We start from the raw sequence: 22,343 nt of genomic DNA, 5'->3' as shown, positions 1-22,343 counted from the left end.
ACCATGTGTGAATTAACTTAGCATGACATGCTAGCATATTGATCATGAAGCCACAGTTCCACAATGCAGTAGATAACGCAGAGTCGAAACTGGAGCAGAAGCGCTAGCATTACAGCCAGGAAAACGAAGACAGTAGTCCCCACTTCGGACGGCACTTTTAGACAGGTTCATCCAACCTGTAAACACACAATATATTTAAAGCGTCTTTCCCCTCCCCACCATCCAAAGAATCCTGACAACTGCTGTTTGTTAAGGGTGCTGGAGATTGCAGCTCTGTGATGAGGGCAAACTACAGTTCCCATGATTATTATTTTTTCAGAGTGGGGGGTGGGGGAGCTTGCTTAAAATTTGTAGTGTGACCCGTTAGCCCAAAACAATAAACTGGCACATAAAAGTTTGCAAGGTATTTTGAGCATGATTTTTGTGTGTGGAAAAGCAAATGAAATGAACGAATGATTGAAGGAACTCTTTTCTCACATAGCAACATGATCCAGAGGAACACAAGATGCTACCTATTGTATGGTAAGACAATTGCTATCCAACCCAGTTTTGTCTACGCTACATTGACAGGCATCTGCATGGCTTCATCCTGAGTTCTCTTATTTTTGCTCAGACTGGCTTTTATATAAAAGCTGAGCAACATATTCTATCTGCATAAATCTCAAGAGGAGCTTCAGCTTAAATCAGAAAACCGTATCTTAACAAGCAAGGGAGATTATATTTCATGAGCCTTCACCAAAATCACAACTACATGCTTTGAACAAATGTGCTGCTGTAAATGCAGCATGATTCTTTCTTTCTTTCTTTCTTTCTTTCTTTCTTTCTTTCTTTCTTTCTTTCTTTCTTTTTCTTAAATGAAGAATTTAATTTCTTAGGAATATATATAAGGGGGACCCGGTAAGAAAAGGTGTTTCGTTCCATTTTTGCATTTTTCAGTCCTTGTATCCATTTCCGTTTCCCTCTCGTCCCTTTTTAACCGAACATTCAAGACTTAGTTGAAACTGAAGATAAGTGTTAACACTTTGTCAAGCATTTGAATCCCTTCCAGCATATTGTAGTATAATCCGCTGTCCACAAACATCCCCTTCATTATTGCCTAATTACATGCAAATTTCATAAAATGAATGAGTTTTAAGTACTTGTCAATCTGTCATCCTAGGAACCACTGAAACATTTTGACTGCTGGATAAATAATCAGCAATAATCACACTATGCAAATTTGATATTTTCTGTACAATTATCTGAAACCATAAATAACTGGACACAAAGACATTTGGCATTCTTTCAAAAAGACTTGACCTAAAGGTTTTTTCCTCAGAACACACATGCGTGTGGAATTTTTAAAATTCTGACTGAGTAAATGTGACCAGTGGAAAAAGGATGGGCATTGAACATGCTTGGTATTTTGGTCGCCTCACCATCCGCCAATACCCATGAAAGGCTGGATAAAAAGTCCTCCTTCATTTATTTTTAATTTTAGATGTTAACTACATTTGCTACATATCTCCTCTAGTCCTATTTCATTTCATTTTCATTGTTTTAAGTTTTTGGTTTTATTTATTTTTGTTCTTTTCAACAGCTTTAAAGAAAAAGACCGCTTACTGCTTTTGTAGCAGTGGCAGCTGAGGTCCAGTATGGCCGCAGGCAACTATTGGAGCTTTTTTTACAATGTTAATTTAAATGGGCCAATCATGGCCAGTTAAGAAGGCGGGACTTGGAGGCAGACCTGAGGAGAGCCTGGCTTCTCTCAGATCCGCCTCCAGCTGAATTAAACTAGGGTTGCTGGCAGCAAGAATATTACTGGCACAGAAATGGAAACAAGAAGAATTACCGACAAAAGAAGAGTGGCAAATGAAATTAATGGACTATGCAGAATTAGACAAATTAACAGGAAGAATTTGAAACCTGTGGGACCAGAGATTCTTAGAAGACTGGAGTAAATATTTGAAATATCTAAAAAGCAATTGTAATAAACAGATTATGCTAGTAGGACTGCAAGAAGTTCTGTAAGGAGGATTATGTGAAATATTGCAAGGAAGATTATGGAGAGAATCTTTAGTTAAGGATAATCAAAAGCAATAGAGAAATTAAGAAATGCAGAATAAGTGATAAAGAACGGAAAATCTTCAGAGGTTGTTGATGGAAGTCTAAAATATTGTATAAGATAAGAATTTATCTTAAATGATTGTTGGAAATGATATGTTAAAAAATCAATAAAATGTTTGTGTACACACACACACACACACACACACACACACACACACATATGAATTAAACTAGGGTTGCCATATTTCAAAAAGTTAAATTCCTGATATTTTTTTAAGAAACCCACCAGCTTTTTGGGGGGAACAAACCCCAAACATCCCTCCAAAATAGTGATTTTGAAACTTTTGAAGCTGTTTCTGCTGCTTTTTCCTTCGCATTGCCATACATCCAGGTTTTCCCAGACATTTTGCAAAATTCGCCCATGGCGCCATTTTTACACGCGAGAATCAGGACATGTCTGGAATTTCCCCGACGTATGGCAAACCTGATTAAACAGACATTGCTCGGAGCCAGCAGCACAGTCAGCAATGAACCCACCCACACTGTATGTTTTGGTCCTGCCATAAGGTAAGTGGGCAGCGCTTGGGTATGACCTTGCTATGGAATTTATCAGTCGCCATAATGGGGGACAGGGAGCAATTCACCTGCAGACGAATTGGGCCAGTCTGGAGGATTAAGCCTAACTCATAGCAACAGTCGCAACTTGCTGGCAGAAGAAGGCATTGGGTTGGATCTTCAGTCTAAACAAAGGGAGGTAGGAAGGAGCCCTACTCTTCATAAACAAAGTATCAGGGTCCCCTGGTAAAGAGGTCCAGGGGGAAGGTTCTGTTCACATGGTTTCCTGGAGGGATCACCCTATTTCATGTGCATCATGGGAGGCCAGGATTAACCCAGGATCAATTTGGATGAAGTAACCAGCCAGTAATTGGTTCGGTCGAATGAGGACACACACCCAATGCCTGTGCCAAAACCTACTTACACCTGTAATCAATAAAGCTGTGCCCAATTTCATTCAGCAGCTTCAGGGATGATGGGAATTGTGGAACAGCAACATCTAGAGGAAGGGACGCAGGTGGCACTGTGGGTTAAACCACAGAGCCTAGGGCTTGCCAACCAGAAGGTCGGCAGTTCGAATCCCTGCAACGGGGTGAGCTCCCGTTGCTCGGTCCCTGCTCCTGCCAACCTAGCAGTTCGAAAGCACGTCAAAGTGCGAGTAGATAAATAGGTACTGCTCCTGCGGGAAGGTAAACGGCGTTTCTGTGCGCTGCTCTGGTTCGCCAGAAGTGGCTTAGTCATGCTGGCCTCATGATCCGGAAGCTGTACGCCAGCTCCTTCAGAGCACCACAACCCCAGTGTCGGCCACGACTGGGCCTAATGGTCAGGGGTCCCTTTACCTTTTACCTTTAACATCTAGAGGACTGACAGGTTCCCTTTCTCTGATGCTTTGGCTGGATACTTGTTTGGGGGTGGGGGAGGCAGTGGTGAGCACATCACCGCAAGGAAGACAAGTTGACAGTGTATGGGGTTAATCAGGCCATTTCTAACGTTAAGTCATTGGGCAGCATATGTGAGCACATCTCCTGCATCTATACTCTACTGCTACATAGTCTCCTTAAGATTCTTGGCAAATTCTGTGCATGGTCAATGAGCCAGAAATAGCGCTTAGAGGAGACCTTCCTGGCCATGTGCCGTGTTCAGCAATATATCAGGGAACGTTAACCCATGACATTCTTACATTACTAGTTATCTAGCTGCAACTGAGACACACCCACTGGTATCGACCAGGAGAAGAGATCTGTGTCCCAGGCCAGCTCTCCAACCGAAATCCCCAGAAGATTTCATTAGTTTACTTATTTACAGTATTTATAGCCCAATCTTTGTTGTATATTAGCACAGATTCATGCCGCTTTTGTCCATTCTTTGTTGTCAGCACCATTTTGTTATCGTGTTCCCTCTTTCTAATTTGCCCTAGAATGCTTCAGAACATTTTAAGAAAGTGACTGAATAATATGCAGCAGGTACATTATTAATTGGATTTAGACGTAACAGACCTCAAATTAAAAATGCTTTAATGTTATTGTTGTTTAATTATATATGTAGAATTGATTACCATTTCACATGGGGGTTCCTGATTCCTGAACGCATCGGCAGAGCACATATAAGCGCACCCCACCTTGTTATGCCCTGCCCCCATTCCATCCTTTTCGTGGCTTTTTGGTGATGTTTTTGGTCACTTCCAGGTTCAGCTCTGTGTATATGGTCCTCTCAGGTTAATTGCCCTTCCAACCCCTGGCTATGTCTTCTATTTTGTACTGACCATAGCAGGATATATACACAAACGGCAGGGCATACACAACAAAAGCCACTTGAGACCTATCACCAAAGGGTGGAAAGTCCATGGCAATTCTGCTTGCACAGACGCCAAACTAAAGAAAAGGGACAATAGTGGTGTTTGTGTGCTCTCAAAAACATCTGTTTCCACTTTAGAAGAGGCACACACAGTGGCGGAGAGCAGGCGGGGCTGGCGTGCATCCTGGGGGCGTGGCGCGTGTTCTGGGGGGGTGGGCAGCCACGATGGAACCCCACCAGGATTGCGCTGTCAGGGGACAGTGAGCTCCCCGTACCCCCCTCTTCCTCCGCCAGTGGACACACATGAACCTGGGGTAGCGGAAGCACATCAGTATATGAGCATGTGGGCTTTCTCTGGATTTGTGATGCAGGACAGCAGCTCTGCTACCTTGCAGGAGATGTGCCTCTTTGCTTCCACTTACGCTCTGCTAGTATAATGCTGTAGTATTATATAGAATATATATGCTTTGACTTATATTCTGGTACAAATAGTGATAAAGAAAACAAATAATAAACAAAAGCCGTAAGTCTTCAGTGCTCTCTCATCTAAACTGCCCTTTGAACTTCTCAATGTTCAAAAAAGTGGGGCTAGCAACACCATCATATTTTTGCTCTAAATGTTGCCACATTTGTTAAAATGCATCTTGCCACATGTCCGTTTTTCATATGCACAAAAACCTGCACTGGGTTCATTAAACACCTGCCATATTGAGTCATAAAGCCCACAGCGCACTATTTTCACAGCCATTTTTTACATTATATTTGAGAATTTAGAACTCTGGCATTGAAAAAGGACTCAGAGCACAGATTATAAAAAAAGAACAAAAGATGGGTTTAATATTAGCACGGGTTTAATATTGGAACCCTGCATCAATTCAGCTGACCTAGGAAAACATACATCAAAGGCATTTTATTGAATAACAGATATGTTAATCTTAACATGGCAGTAACAAATTGCAGTGTTAGAAATTTTCTCTTTGATTGACAAATTAGTGATATCCCATGCAAAGCCTGAAAGAAAAGCTTTTGGCGCTTGACAATGATCTTTGGGCTCTGTGAAGTTAAACAATAGGCAACCCCTCCTTATAGCTTCTTCTGTGCTCGCCTTTGCTATCTGTGTGAATCTGCAGTAGTTATGCAATCAGAATAGCTGAATGACCCATAGAGGGAATATTATTCCCTGCCCGTTGTGTCCTTGAAACGTCTTTATCGTCATGTTTTTTTTATTACACTGAAAACCAATGTCAGCACAACAGTGCGGCTCTTGAAATCTCACTCTAATGCTCGATAATAAGAACGTTAAACAATGATTTATCCCACATTGTTTTTGTTTGAATTATATTAAAATTAAATAATAATAATAATACCATTTGACAAACCTTAGTATAGTTTCATTGATATTATTGTTAATTAGAAATCACCTGGCAAATTATTGTGCAAAGCCAAACGAAGGAGCTGCAATGTCAAATATAATTTGGTTTCGAAAAGATGGGGAGATGCTGAAAGGCGGAAATACGCTAAATTGTGCCGTTCTCTCATTTCAACAGTTATCAATACCCGGCAACTTGGTAATGTAGCTATTTCAGTACAGATGCCTCATAGGTTTATAAATAGGGACGACACTGACATCACTTTGAAAAGGAGGCTGTTCCAAGCATGTGTTGCATTAATTGCCTTCTAGAATTTGTGACCTTCTCTCCTGCCAAATATGAGAAACGGTGTCAGTGATGTCGCATGACAATGAGGTCATCCTCCTCAACAGCCATGACGCCTGGCATGGAAGCCAGTGGAGCAGTTCATCACTTCAGAACCAGGGAGCAATGGAGGTGCTAGAGAGTTACTTGGCTGTGTACAGATTAGAGCATCTACCTGGGCAGGCTTCTCAGGCTCTCGCCTGGCTCTGCCAACCCAGGCTGACTCTTGGATCCTCATAGATTAGATTAGCTCGCATCCATGTTGAAAGCCCCAAATCTTCCAGTACCTCCTTTCCAATGTCAGAAGTGCTGGGATTAACAACAAGAGTTCTCAATGACAGGTAACTGGTAGATGTAGCTATTTCAGAACAAACACCTCATAGTATGCAAGCTATTTCACTTGCTCTTACAAATGAAATAGTTGCTAGCCGTTCACATTGTGTGCGGGGTGTTGGCCAGATTGCTCCAGCTGCACCCACAGGCAGGGATGGGAATTCTTCTAGCCTCAGAAAGCTCTTCTGGAGGACTGCCCAAATACCAGCTACTTATAGCACTCGCCAGGAGAAGCAGACTTACCTGCCTATCACAATGTGTGGGCAGAAGTGGCTTTGAGGGCGCCCCCGATGGAGATAAGGAACATTGACATGCTAATGTGCATCCACACAAGCCACCTGGGATAGTCAACATTGTGCTGTAAACTACAACTCCCATGAGTCCCGGGCAGCACGGCCAGTGACTAGGCATCATGAGGGTTGTAGTCCACAACACCTGGAAAGACCCAAATTGCTTGCCCTGTAGTCTTCTGCTTTGGCGATCACTTGTAGCCGAGTAAGATTGTCTTCCATAAACACGGTATTAACAATAAGTCCGTAAGTGACTGTGGAGGCCAATTCTGGATCCACATGTCCTTTCACAGTGGGAACATTGGTTTCCAGGTGGGAATTGATCATGGTGTGGATTTGCCGAGCATGCCTTCCTCTTAGCACATTTCTCCCTTGCGTCCTGAGTTTGAGTGTCTTCAAAGCCCATGACACCTTTGGTAAAGACTGTTCTCCAATTGGAGCGCTCGCAGGCAAACGTTTCCCAATTTTTGGTGTTTATACTACATTTTTAAAGATTTGCCTTGAGACAGTCTTTAAACCTCTTTTGTTGACCACCAGCATTACACTTTCCATTTTCCAGTTTGGAATAGAGTAGTTGCTTTGGAAGACGATAATCAGGCATCCGCACAACATGACCAGTCCAATGAAGCGGATGTTGAAGAATCATTGCTTCAACACTGGTGGTCTTTGCTTCTTCCAGTACACTGGTATTAGTTCTCCTGTCTTCCCAAGTGATGTGTAACATTTTTTGGAGACACGGTTGATGGAATCTTTCGAGGAGTTGGTGATGGCATTTATAAGTGGTCCATGTTTCACAAGCATACAGTAAGGTTGGTAGTACAATAGCTTTGTAAACAAGCATTTTGGTTCCCCTACATTACACCAGTACTGGCCAGGGACAGGGATTTTCCTAGCCCAGAATGAGCCTCTCTGCCCTTCCTTGCATGCACTCACCCTGCTTCATGATTATCTGGCTGCCTATTGGGCCAAGTAGGAGATGATAGATGGATCGTGTCTTTTTTCTTTTTGCCTGCCCCACACTGTAGTTTTGGAGCTCAGAACGAACTCCAAAATGCCATTTGATAGCAGTTAGTGCCAATGGGGCAGTTTTCTTAACTAGCAGTTAGTTGGTCACCTTTCACAGGACTGTGCAGAAGGAATCTGGTGAGCATCTCAAAGTACACTTAAGCAGACTAAGAATATCAGAGTCTTGCCATTCAGGGCTGTGGGATCCATGACATGGGATAAGGATTCCACCTGGGGGCCAACCAATTTCAACTACCTGGGGGCCAGAGGGTGTTTCAGGAAATCCTCAATATGTGGGGCTAGTGTCAAGGAATAAAGTGGTACACCGGCCCCTACAATACAGGGGGCAGGTGAGCTTCTCTATCCACAAGTAAATTGAATCCGTAGCGGACTCTGTAATTTAGTTAACTCCCCTCCCACGCTTGAGCTGCAGATCCTGCTGTTTTTAAGCTTAAAAACTGTGACCTAGTTACCCAATGCTCCAGTATCTTGTCTCTGTACTCTGCCGTGCACTCAGAAAGAAAGCTTCAAAAGCCGTTGCTGAGGATAGGAAGGGAGATGAAGATGTTGATTGGCTTTGCTTGCCGTCTTCCAGCATTTCCCCTGGCATCAGCATGTTCAACCTCCAAGCATGTTGTCCCACCCACTGGCCAAGGAATGTTGTCCCATCCAAGAGCTGAGATCAGAGCAAAGTCTGGTGACAGGATGCCTTAGACAAGAAAAATGATGCTTGAGTGCAGCACCTCCTGACACAGGTACGCATGGGCAAGGATCCTCACCGAGCTGCAGATTTGCATGCTCAGGTGCAGCACCTTCACCACCCCTCGACTGGATAGGAAGAACAGACACAACACAGCTTAATTGGGTCAAATAAGGCCACAATTTTATTGACTACAGACCTAAGAAGTTTGGCATTGGCATTGAACATAACCATTGACTCCTGACCCGCCTACTGGAAGGGTCAACCTGGCAGCAGGGGAGTCCTATGACTTAAATCAAACAGGCGCAGTGGTGGCCAAACTTGGCCCTCTAGCTGTTTTGGGACTACAATTCCCATCATCCCTGACCACTGGTCCTGTTAGCTAGGGATGATGGGAGTTGTAGCCCAGAAACAGCTGGAGGGCCATGTTTGGCCACCACTGCAATAGGGGGACTCCTCACGGATCCCTTTCATGGAATGCCCTATCTTTCGGAGGGGCAGGCAGAAATAACAACCTCTCCTCCACCCAAGACAAAGGTCTACCCAGTGCCTAAACTGCCAAAGTTGTGGCGATTGCTATGGCAACTTCACCATAGTGGCCTGTGCCACTGCAGCTTTCTCTGTGATGTTTCACATCACATTGTCTGGATCAACAGAGCTTCATTTAAGTCAGGGGTCAGCAAACTTTTTCAGCAGGGGGCCGGTCCACTGTCCCTCAGACCTTGTGGGGGGGCGGACTATATTTTGAAGGGGGGAAATGAACAAATTCCTATGCCCCACAAATAGATGCATTTTAAATAAAAGCACACATTCTACTCATGTAAGAACATGCCAATTCCTGGACCTTCTACTGGCTGGATTTAGAAGGCGATTGGGCCAGATTCGGCCCCCGGGCCTTAGTTTGCCTACCCTTGATTTAAGTTCTCTGATCTCCTGCCTTTTCTCTACCAGTGACACACCTCAGTTAGGACCTCTTTAAAAAAACAACAACACAAAAAACACCTGCCAAACCAAACCAAACCAAACCAAACCAAACCAAACCAAACCACTACCACCTCAATTTTGAGAGCAGAATGTGGTAGCATTTGGTATTTAAGTAACAGAGTTGGACTGGTACTGGGGTGTTATTCATATGGCTTCAGAATGCAGAGAAACAAAAAGCATTTCCCCCCTTTAAATTGTCAAAGGTTAGCCCCAAGCAAATTCTTATTATTAATTCACAATCTCATAAAAATAGGGCTTTATAAATGAAAACATTGACAGACCCTTAGCTATCACGGCGCAACGGGGAATAGCTATAAACAACATTTTTATTCCTCCAGCATACCTTACCCTTGAAAGTTTACACTAATTACCTGTAGTTTTGTTAATGTTTTGAGCTGCCCTTCATCTCTCTCAGCCAGACATACCATTCAGCTTCTCCAACAGATATATGCAACAGCTTCTGTTCACACCTGACATCAATTTCCTTTGATGTTCACAGTCTAAATGAGAATGCTACAGCAAGCTGTATTTGTGAAGTATACAGGATGCCTTTAAAACGGTGGCAGGTATTTTCCTCATTAAAGCAGCCATAACAGATAGTTAGATATGATGCTGTCCCTCACCTTCCTTCTAATTAATGACTATGATTGCAACCCAAATAAGATCAGGCAATTAAACGTGATAACATTTCAGAAGTGAAGAAAATATACAACAATCTTTGGAATGGCTTCCTGTAGATAAATAAAGTTGATCTTAGTGAAATTAACATATAATTGTACTATTCTATCAAAAAACGGCATGAACCAAAGAATGTAATAATTTTGTTTTTAATTGAAACATGAGCTAGTCTAGTGGCTGAAACCAGAAGCAACTCCACATCTGTTTTATAGTCTCCATTTGGATATTATCACAAAAGTTTGGGCTCATCAAACACATTTGTGAATAAGCAATCTCTTGCCGAAGAGGAAAACAAAAGCAAACTAATCTCTCTTTCTCCACCTATAACAGTCTGAAATCACGCACAAAGGCTTTGTAGTGTGTGCTGCTTGTTTTATAGCTCATTTAGACCTCGCATTACGGCATATTTAGCAACAGCCTCTGTCCAGAAGTAACCATTTATATCTTTAGATTACTTTATATTTTTTCGGCAGACCAATGTCAGTTGCCATCATTAAGATGTAAGTTGTAAAAATAAAAAAAGTAGCATTGTGGTGGATTGTGAGAGAGGAAAGTGTGTTTCTATCTTTTGGAGTTATTTTAAAAATGCACTTTTGAGGATGGCACAGTTCTTTAAGGGCAGGTGATGATTCCCTGCTGCATCAGACCAAGGGCTTGTCTAGTCTCAACATTCTCTTTCTGATCGTGGACAACAGATGCCTTTGGGGAAACCACAAGCAGGGCATGGGCACAAGAGCATTCATCCCACTTGTGATTCTCAGCAACTGGTATTCGGAAGCATATTGTTTCTGCTAAAACATCAGATCAGATTTCAAAAAGTTTCATTTCGCTTGTAAATGGTACATGTGTTTGCTTTGGCATACGTCAAATGTTCTGTTCTACAATTCAGCTGGAATTTCATTTTTAAACTGTATCCTGTGTGTTAAACCACTGTGCCGCTTGTGCTTGCCGATCGAACGGTCAGCAGTTCGAATCCCCACCACGGGGTGAGCTCCCGTTGCTCGGTCCCTGTTCCTGCCACCCTTGCAGTTTGAAAGCACGTCAAAGTGCAAGTAGATAAATAGGTACCACTCCGGCAGGAAGGCAAACGGCGTTTCCGTGCGCTGCTCTGGTTTTGCCAGAAGCGGCTTAGTCATGCTGGCCACATGACCCGGAAAAACTGTCTGCGGACAAACATTGGCTCCCTCGGCCAGTAAAGCGAGATGAGCGTCGCAACCCCAGAGTCGTTTGCAACTGGACTTAACTGTCAGGGGTCCTTTACCTTTTAACAAAGGTAAAGGTGAAAAGGTAAAGGACCCCTGGATGGTTAAGTCCAGTCAAATTTGACTATGGGGTTGTGGCGCTCAACTCTGCTTTCAGGCCGAGGGCGCCGATGTTTGTCCACACACAGCTTTCTGGGTCATGTGGCCAGCATGACTAAACGGCTTCTGGCACAATGGGACAGTGTGATGAGTGCCAGAGTGCACAGAAATGCCACTTACCTTTTTGCCGGACCTATTTATCTACTGGCGCTGGTATGCTTTCGAACTGCTAGGTTGGCAGGATATATCCTAATAATACAGGTGGTATTGGTCATATCCTCCAGTTTTTCTAAATACACAGCTCTGCATGGCCTTTGTGATGTAGGATGGCTTTGTCTCTTCTAAAACATGGTCTGAGACTTCATTACATTGCCTTCCCTGTTCCCCATACCTTGAGTATAGTAGTGGATGGTGTTATGTGGGGAGGGGGCAGGCAGTTACCTGAGTATCCACAAGGTGAGTTGCTGCGGCTTACAGGGAGGTGGAGTAGTGAGGCAGCATTGAGATCAGCATGTTGCAAATACACCAGCAGAGACAATTCAGTGCTCCTTCCAGTGTGTTTCCACCAATCTGAGGTCCCTGCTGCCTTGCCCCATCTTCTTTCCCTCCTGATAAGTGACAGTGACTTACCTGTTAGAAGGTCAGGCAAACCTCTCTCCACCAACACTACCATGCTGCCTGCTACGGCTTGAGCGCAATCGCTCAGAATATGGCTGGTGTGACAGTGGCCGCAGGCAAACCGCTTGTTGATGGAAACATACTGCATGTACCCCATCCTGTTGAAAAAAGGATGTGAAACCTGTGATCCTCCAAATGGACCACAACTCCCATCATCCCTGACCATTGGCCATACTGGTGCTGATGGGAGTTGGGGTCCAACAACATCTAAAAGGCCATGGGTTGCCATAGAAAGACTGACTTGCCTTATGATTCAGTCCATTTATGTGTAGAGTTAAAATGTCAGCAATTTCCACCAGGTGGGTGGACATGCCGTTGGTCTACTATCTCTTTTCATGAATGGTCATGTGCTTATACAGATGCGAATGCCATTTCAAATGTTTAAGCAGGCATAGGGATCCCATGGTTAGGAATGATTGTGGAATCCTTTTCTTTTTCTTTTTGCAAATTCTGGTATGAGTTGATGTGATCCATACCTCACCAAGGCAAGTGCAGACCTGACTGCAGTTATCCTTCGATTTCATCCTTCTCCAAATATTGCAGTGCATTGCTTGAACCAAAAATGGAGGGACCCAATCAAAATGCATTTTAAATGCACGTTTGATTAAAATACATTTAGAAATGCATTGTTTGAGAAAAAATGAAATTTTCAGGAATAAGTATTTAAATAAATATGTGCACATTTCCATGGAGATTTTTATGCAGAAACAGGCTGGAACTACTTTTTGAATGAGTACAGGTGAAGAACATCCACTCCCACCCATTGTAACAGTCAAGTCTGGGGGGTTTGGCTCAAAGGGATAATATGTTAGCAGGCAGCTATTATGTATATAAATTGCACTGTGTTGAGTAGGTAATATTAAGAGTCAAGGAGCTATACAAGATCCAGAGCAGCCTTTCTCAACCTGTGGGTCCCCAGATGTTGTTGAACTACAACTCCCATCACCCCTAGCTAGCAAGGTCAGAGCTCAGGAATGATGGGAGCTGTAGTCCAACAACATCTGGGGACTCACAGGTTGAGAACCACTGATCTAGAGGAAAAGGCTGGAATATAAGAACAAGGCGGTATCATGATCAAAGACTTGCATCCTCCTCAAAGACCTAAAGGCCACCACTGTAAGCATCCACCATTAACCCCTTCTTTAGTGCCCAAGGGTGAATGCAATATTTTCATGAACTATTCATATTTTGTATATTAAGCTATCTTTCTAGCTGTGGTACTACCTGTATCTTTTGGGTTAAACAGTGGCTGGAGACATGCAATGCAATGAAAAGGCAGTTTGCCACTCTCAGTGGCTTCCAGATGAATGACTATTGAAAGATAGAAGCCTCAGACAGTTTAAAAGATCATAAGATGTCCATTCAGTTCTTATGCATAATCATGCAGAAGAATGCTCCTGTAAAAAAAATAAGTCAAAGTCTGATTCATCCCATCATCAAAGAACAAATATATATATATATATATTTTCTAACAGAAGCATGTGGTTAATATTAAGTGACACTGGAAAGAATGTAGAAAAATCAATTCAAATCATGGATATAAAAACCAAAACTCAACTTTTGGAAGTATCAAAAAGATGACATTTGGGGGATTTTTGAAACCCACAGCATGGGTTAGGCTAAGAAAACTTAATCATGGCACAGTTTTTTGATTTTTATTTATTTGAGGATGATGTCACAAGCCCTCTGCAGGTATTATTGATTTGCATTTGTGGTCTGATTGCACAGCCTGAATTTGTACAGCTTATTGTCTCAGCAGTGATACGATGATTTCCAGCAGGCGCAAGAAAGTCTCCAGTGAAGCTGGAGGTAAGGACTAGGACCATCTGCACTCTAATTCTGGGACAGAATAAGAGGAAATGCCAACTCTATGGTTTTAGGAGAACCTAAATTACTAAGCCTGCAATAGTGAAATCGTTTTCGGTGTGGAACGGACATATTCCAGGTAGGATCCATGACACTGTCAAAATTGAGAGGTGGAGGAAGGCCCCCACATTTGGCAAAATAATAGCCCATCCCAGGACTTGTTGAGTTCAACCCTATCATCTGCTTTCAGTATCTGATTTCACCTATCTGGGATATGATGACACCTCCATTTGGTCTAGATCAGCCTTTCTCAACCTGTGGGTCCCCAGATGTTGTTGAACTACAACTCCCATCATCCCTCGCTAGCAAGGCCAGAGCTCAGGGATGATGGGAGTTGTAGTCCAACAACATCTGGGGACCCACAGGTTGAGAACCACTGGCCCAGATAGATGATAGAGAGGGAATGTGTGTGTGTATCAAGGCTAGCCTACTGTACAGCAAAATGTGCATCTTCATTGCTCCACCCACAACCAGGTGCACCAACTTTATGGGGCTGAGGTGACTTTGGCCCCCTCTATAACTGTTGGGAGGGGGCCGGGCCACCTCAACGTTGAGGGGGTGGAGGAGGCCAAGTGTGGAGCCTAGCATGGCATGGCTTTGTTGGCTGGCTACTCCTGAGTGCAAGAGAGGAAGAACCACTGAACATTGGAGCCATGGCTTACTCCAAACCATGCAGTGTCACACACACAACATCACATGTGCGCAATGTGCACAGGGCACATGACGTCACTCACATACAACGCATATCATAGCCCCTTAATCTTGGAAATTCTTATTCTTATTTCTTTGTATTCCACCCATCTGACTGGGTTGCCCTAGCCATTTTAGGCTGCTGCCAACATACTGACTCCTCTCACCCACACTGACATGTGGCTCCTGTAAGGCTGCCCAGAAGTCAATGTGGCCCTCAGGCTGAAAAAGGTTCCCCATTTAAAATTTTTAAAAGATGGAAATACGCCTAAGCAGAATGCAATTCCCACGCCCCGCCCCCCCCCCCCCCACGAGCAACTACAGTGTGAGAGACAGTGTGGTGTAGTGGTTAAGAGCGGTAGTCTCGTAATCTGGGGAACCGGGTTCGCTTCTCCGCTCCTCCACATGCAGCTGCTGGGTGACCTTGGTCCAGTCACACTTCTTTGAAATCTCTCAGCCCCACTCACCTCACAGAGTGTTTGTTGTGGGGGAGGAAGGGAAAGGAGAATGTTAGCCGCTTTGAGACTCCTTATAGGGAGTGAAAGGCGGGATATCAAATCCAAACTCTTCTTCTTCTTCTTCTACAGCCGGTCCCCCCACCTGAGAATCTCTTAAGGCGTTTTGCATGGGGAAATGGCATTTCCAGACAGATGATGTGCTTGCTGCTTCTTTTCCTTCCATCGCTTCTGCTTTCTGAGCCTCTTTGCCATTCTCACGGTTCTCCTCAGAGCCCTCCCCAAATTGCAAACCTCCTTTCCCCGCTGTGACATCCAGGGCTGTACACAATACCCCGAATGGAGCCTTGCTTGCCATCACGAAGCAGCAGGAGGAGGCTGCTATTTCCCCGAGTCCTGGCACCCGTGTTGTTTTGTGCCACCAATCACCTCTCTAATGTCAGCTCTTTTAAAAAAAAGAAAAGAAAAGAAAAGTTTGAAGCTCAGAGTGACACTGGAAACTGATTAGCTGATTAATTTTCCTTAGCACATATCTAGCATGGAAAAAAGCATGGCATGCCTCAAGCGGTGTAAATGTCCCAATTAGATGCATGACTGATTTTGATTTGGTTCATTATTTATTCACTATGCCGGCTATAGGGCTTGCCATCTGATTAAGTCTTTGGACACAACTCCATCCCAGTTGTGATTGTGGCGAACACTAAGCATACTTAAAAGCTCTGCTTTCTTACAGCCAGGCGGACATCAGCCATCTATTGGGAACCTGATGGATGTGTGCAGGGGACAGTGGGGGGGGGGGGGGGAAGGACTCAGACAGATCTTTCCTCCGACTTCCAAACTGTGCTCCCACTGAGACATCACACTGGATTGGGAGAGGAAGATTCCTACGCAGCCCTTCAGTTAAATTAATAAAGCCTGGTGATAAAATAAAAGGGCTTTGTTTCAGAAAGTCCAGGTTCTATGTAACATGTAATGGGAATTGGGGTTGCTTGTGTGTAAACCACCAACTGCTCCAAGCTGCTTGGGGTGGTTGCGCCTTTCCCTGGCTGAGCAGCCCTTAGGCGCGGCTGCTTCAGTCGCTGGCAGAATCCGTCAGTGGGCGTTTTCTAAACTTCTTCCAACATAAAAATTCCTTGACGCCCAGTCTCCGCCTAGATTCTCTGCGCGGAAGCCTTCTGCGCAGTGTGGGCGTGCCAAGCGGGGGTCCGGTGCTCTCCCCGCTGATCTCACTTGAAGAGTCTCGGAGCCCTCCCTCCGAAGTGCTCTCAGCCTCCCCTTTCTTCCTGGTGTCCCCTTGATTGCCTTCCCCAGCGGAAGCTCTCTCTCTCTCCTTGCTAGTCCCCTCCCCTGCATCATTGGGGCGACCTCCCTCTCCTCTGGTCTCTGAAGGCAGTTCCCTGACATAACAGGTGTTCTAAGTCCAGTACAGTTTTTCTGCCCACTGGGGGGGAGGGTGCTAGAATGATCCATGGGGATAGTAGTAGCCTTGGAGGCACTGAATAAAAATTTAACATAGAGTTAAATGTTACTGTGGTTGATTTTAATCAATAATATTATAATTTCAAGCTTCACATTTACAAATTCACTGCGTCTTTCTGTTTGTTCGCTTAAAGAAGGTTTAAGTACTCAGATTTCCAGGGGGACACTGAGTTATTATTATTTTTCCTGAAAAGGGGGTGGTAGGCCAAATAAGTTGGAGGACCTTTGCTACAGAATGACTGTATTTTTTAAATACCTTCCTGATTTACATGGTTGTTGTGAGTAAGGAATGAGGAAGCTCATCCTGGGCCACATTGTGCCCCTCTGAGACAAATTATCTTGCCTGGACATAATCGGAATATGGCAGTCGGAAACAGTGTCCAAGCGGAAATCCGGACATATGGACTTATGGCAACCCATGTCGGAAGTCTAGATTTTGGCAAATTGCCTTTAAAATATCTCAAAAACTGCTCAACCACTTTGCCCCTCCCCACACAACTATGCAAAAATATAAATATAAAATGTCAACCCTACCTTAGGGACTCTCCCCATACCATACCATCCAAAATATTGAGTCCCAAAACCGGGATGTGTGTCTTTCCACCTGTGCTCCCATGTGAGTCATGTAAACTGTGCAAGATCATGGAGCCCAAAAGATATGTTTTTTGGGGGGGCATGCATTCACAGCACCAAAAAAATGTGTGTTTTGGGTCACTGTGCAAGATCGCAGGCCCCCCAAAAGCACTTTTTCAGGACAAAGTGCTTTTTCAGAGTGACTTCAGGGTGAAATCATGTGATATCACGGCACCCAAAATGGCCACCAAGGTCTCACATGAAAAAAACAGATGTCCCTTTTTTCCGTGACACATGCAGGGGATGCCATACTGTCCTGAATCACATCCCTCATCAGTTCTGCTTCACATCCTCCTTCAGTGTTTTTACCTGTCCTTTAACACAAGCTTCTGGATTGCATAGATGGGGGCTAGAGCTGGATAAATGAGAAGCTAGCCTTCAATACACAAGTTAAAACTTGCCTTCATTGCTCTGGCCTCTTTTGCCACCAATGGGGCCTCCAGAAGATTGACCAGAAGTGAATATGGCCTTCAGGTTGAAAACGTTTCCCCACCTCTATTGCAAGCGAATCTATGCAAGTGCTTTGGCTGCTGAAAAGTGCTACATAAATGCTATGTATTTCTTATTATTATATTAAGATTTGGTTAACCTAGTACGCTGTCTCATTCCAGAAGCTGAAATTGTCTGCTATGGTTGTTTCCCCCCCTTACTTTGATCCTTTAAAAAAAAAAAAAAAAAAACTTCTGTGAAAAAGACCGTAGGCTAAACTCTAGTTTTGACTTTATTTCATCTTCTGCTGCTGGTGCATATGGCTGATCACCAGCTTCGGGGCAATGAGACTCTTACAGCAATTTCAAGGGTGTTCGCTGCAAACAATTCAGCAGAAAGAGCACTTTTAAAAACCTCTGAACTTGGTTCTTTTCACTCAGCAACAAGTGTGAGTAACAGATTATGAAACAACAAGCAGGATGCCATGTTGGAGAGCCCAGTCCATGTTTTACATTTGTTTCGGTTCGCTGGGGTCAGAAACAGCCCCAGTCCAGGTCTTGCACATAAGCTCTAGAGCAAGGCTTTGGAAACTTTTTCTCCCCATGGACCATTTGACAATTGCTGGTGAGTTTGGCGGATTGCTTAATGATTTTTCCTCCTGTTTATCCATTGGGGCTAGATCTGTGGTTCCCAACGTAGGGCACATGCCGCACAGGGGGGCAATTTGATTTTTAAGAGGGGCAATTTGAGAATGAGTTAGACTAAGTTTATGGCCTTTTAGGCTTCCTCCACATGAATAAGAGTTCACTTTTTGAATAATAAGAATTACAGTGGTACCTCAGGTTAAGAACCTAGTTCATTCTGGAGGTCCGTTCTTAACCTGAAACAGTTCTTAACCTGAGGTACCACTTTGGCTAATGGGGCCTCCTGCCGCTGCCGCTTGATTTCTGTTCTCATCCTGAAGCAAAGTTCTTAACCCGAGGTACTATTTCTGGGTTAGCGGAGTCTGTAACCTGAAGTGTCTGTAATCTGAGGTACCACTATATATGTCACATGGGGGGCATCAGGATTTTAGAGATGCTTAGGTGGGGCATGGTCCAAAAAAAGGTTGGGAACTAGTGGGCTAGATGCTATATGATTTTTAAAAGAGAGAGAGAGGGAGAAGAGAGAGAGGGGGGGAGAGAGCTCAGCCATTAGAGCATGAGAATCTTAATCTGAAGTTCATAGATTCAAGCCTCACGTTGGGCAAAAGATTCCACCTTTACAGGGGGCTGGACTAGATGGCCCTTGCATTTTATTTTATGTTGTATTTTAATGCATTGCAGTTCCAAACTGCCATACGATGTGAGAAAAGCAATAGAAACACAATTAAAAATCAATGAATATGTAATGTAGACGTGCTGCAGACCCCCCCCCCCCCCCAGATGAAGCCAATGGACACACTTGGGGATTCACAGACTGGATTGAGTACCATTGCTCTAGAAAAACCAAGACTTGAGACAGTTGAAGGCATCTATTTCTGGTGGGCTTTTCCTCATGCCTTATGTTTCTTTGGGTTTGTTATAAAGAAAGCATTTTGGTCACCCTCCGTTGTGCCAAGGCTACATCTTACACATCACAGGTATGAAGCACACCTTCTTTCTTGGCGTTCTTCATCTCCACGGAGATAAAGGGTGGGAGGAACTTTCTCTTAACTCGGTTTCATTTGGAGCGCTTCCATGGAAGATCTTCTCATCTCTGCACTAAGCGTGCGTTTTCTTCACTCTTCCACAGGAGTAGGACTTGCCGCTTTGTGTCCCAGATCTGCATCTAATCCTCTGAATTTCTGCAAAAATCTTCTCATTATACTATCTGCCGGTGCCAGAATGAAACTATCTGCGCGACCCATGCTCAAGCCTTTGAGGGAAATAGTGCTGACTCAGATGCTTTTTTTTATCCTCAGCTGCTGTTATCTACTGTTTGAAAACTTGATGAATATCAAAATGAATTTCAACACAATACCCAGGAGCTGAATAAAGATGAAGATTGACTGATACGACTGACAGATAGCTGATACCCATTAGAAAGACTACACACGCTCTAGACTCAGAGTAGGGGAGCAATACAATAGCCCTCACTGAGCTATTTGCCTGGGTCTCTCGGAGCAGATTACAGGGATAGGAAAAAGAGCTTTCCAGTGGAAAATATTGGCCACCTTGGTCATTCATCATTCACTATCACGTCCAATCCAATCACATGCCAGGCTTATAATAAAGGGAGAAGTAAAGGTATTCCATGGAAGCCACCAACCTAATTCCGTGGAAAGTATCTCAAGCTGTCATTTGCAATATTATTTCTCAGAATTTTAGGTCAAATTGGTGTTTAGGGCTTCAAGCAGGTTTGAGGGAAGCTTTTTCAGACTGCGGGCTAGGCTCCCTTCTAGGCAAATCTCCAATTGCCAGGAGGGAGCAGGTCCTGAAACCGCTAAGTGAATGGAGCAACAAATGTGAACCTTACATTTTTATTTACTTTAGTTTTACTTAGCAACATTTATATACTGCGTGATTGTCGCAAAACCTCGATGTGATTGACAAGAAACATTGGAATGACCCATTTTTAAAAGCTGTTGAAAACAATGTAAAACTTTTTCTTTTTTCTCTCTTTAAAATTAATAGTAAAATAGATTAAAACAGGTCAGCATCTCGCTGTCTGGGGAGGCACTGAAAAGAGTAGAGTGGAGGTGCTTCAGCAGGCAGGGATGTCTGAAGTGCAGACTGAACACTAAAATACAGTGGTACCTCAGGTTAAGTACTTAATTCGTTCCGGAGGTCCGTTCTTAACCTGAATCTGCTCTTAACCTGAAGCACCACTTTAGCTAATGGGGCCTCCTGCTGCTGCCACGCCGCCGGAGCATGATTTCTGTTCTCATCCTGAAGCAAAGTTCTTAACCTGAAGCACTATTTCTGGGTTAGCAGAGTCTATAACCTGCAGCATATGTAACCTGAAGCGTATGTAACCTGAGGTACCACTGTATTGATTTTTTTTGCAACTGTACAAAGACTAGTTTTGTATGCACATTTGCACGCCTCTCTCTATCCTCTATTTAGGCAAGCAGGAGGCATGAATGGAGTACAAGGACATCTTCCAGCCAGGTGCAAACACTCAATGTCTGGTGATAGGTATGGCTTGGGGAGAAGTATGTGGATGAGGTAGAGATGTAGACTAGAGAGAGTCCTGAAGGCCAGCTGCAGGCTTGAGGTTCACCACCCATGTTTTAGACCAGAGCTTTCCAAACTTTTCATATTGGTGACACACATTTAAGACGTGCATCGTTTCGCAACACAGTAATTCAGTTTGACTAGCAAACCGGAGGTTAAACTAACCTCTTTCCAGCCCCGGGAGGAGCTCAGGGAGTGTTTGCGAGACACACCTAAACACTGCAGCCAACACACTAACATGTCGCGACATGCAGTTTGGAAAGCTCTGGTTTAGAATATTCAGTAAAAGGAAGTACCGTATTTTTCCATATATAAGACGATGTTTTCTGCTCAAACAAAATTAGGCAAAAATTGGGTGTCGTCTTATACACGGATAGTGAATGCGTAGGGGGAACGTGTGATTAATGGCAGCAGCAAGCAGGAGATTGGCAGCGGCGATTGGGCAGGTGGTTGGTGGCTGCAGCAAGGCCTGCTGGTGATTGGCTGTGGCAGTTGGGCAGGCGACCGGCAGCTGTGACAAGGCGGGCAGGCGATTGGTGGCTGCGGCAAGTGGGCGGGTGGGCTGTTGTGGCAAGCGGGCAGACAATTGGCAGCTGCGGCAAGGTGTGTGACTGGCAGTGGCGGGCAGGCAGGTGAATGATTGGCGCAAGTGACCTCCCCCACCCACCCAAAAGCTGAACAACTTAATTTCTTAATTTTGGGTTAAAAAAACAGGGGGTGTCTTATATATGGGGGCGTCTTATACACGGAAAAATATGGTATATGTAAGGGTCACCTTCCATGAGCTTTAACAATGTGCTGGAATGCATAGCGTGACCTTCAAATTAGAGCTGTTATAATGGGATCCCTGATCTGGACCTTGTGCAGAGTAGAAACGAATGTTCTCTGCCACAAGAATGAGTTTCAAAGCATTACTGCAGAACAGTCCTAAAACTAGTAACATTAAATGTTACAGGTAACATATTGCTCCTAGGCTGCAGTGCAGTGCAGTCATTTAAATCCATTTAATACAGTCCAAGAACTTCACTCTCTGATCCCAGAGAGACTTCCTGAAAATCAGTCCTCCATTATGCTGGAAGCTCCTCCTTCCAGCATGGAGATTGTGATCTCTCTGATGGCTCCCCATGACACAGAGGTGCCAGCTTCTCAAGTTTCAACTTCCTGCTGACAATAGCTGCTCAAATTTACTGCATTTGCTATAGCTAAAGCTCCTGCCTAATGTAAACCTCTCTTTACAAGATGCATACCTCTACATAAGTTTTAACTTATGTAGTATTTTATGCGCATTAAGGTTACGGTTTTAACACTTCGGGGATATCAAAGTGTTAGTTGCCACTGAGTTCACATGCGTACGCCTAAGATACTTATTTACAATTTCTATTCCACCAATCTAGTCCATAAATGGACTCTTAAGGCAGCTCACACCAAGTTAAAAGCATTCGAAATCTCAATAAAATCAATTAAATGACAATAAAGCAAGACAGAATATCAAACCCGCATAGAAGACCAATTCATGGCCAGCATGTGTCCAGAGAA

The sequence above is a fragment of the Podarcis muralis genome, chromosome 4 (genome assembly GCF_964188315.1).
Source record: "Podarcis muralis chromosome 4, rPodMur119.hap1.1, whole genome shotgun sequence".
Classification (NCBI taxonomy): domain Eukaryota; kingdom Metazoa; phylum Chordata; class Lepidosauria; order Squamata; family Lacertidae; genus Podarcis; species Podarcis muralis.
The sequence above is the reverse complement of the archived record's forward strand: the minus strand, read 5'-3'. Positions refer to the sequence as shown.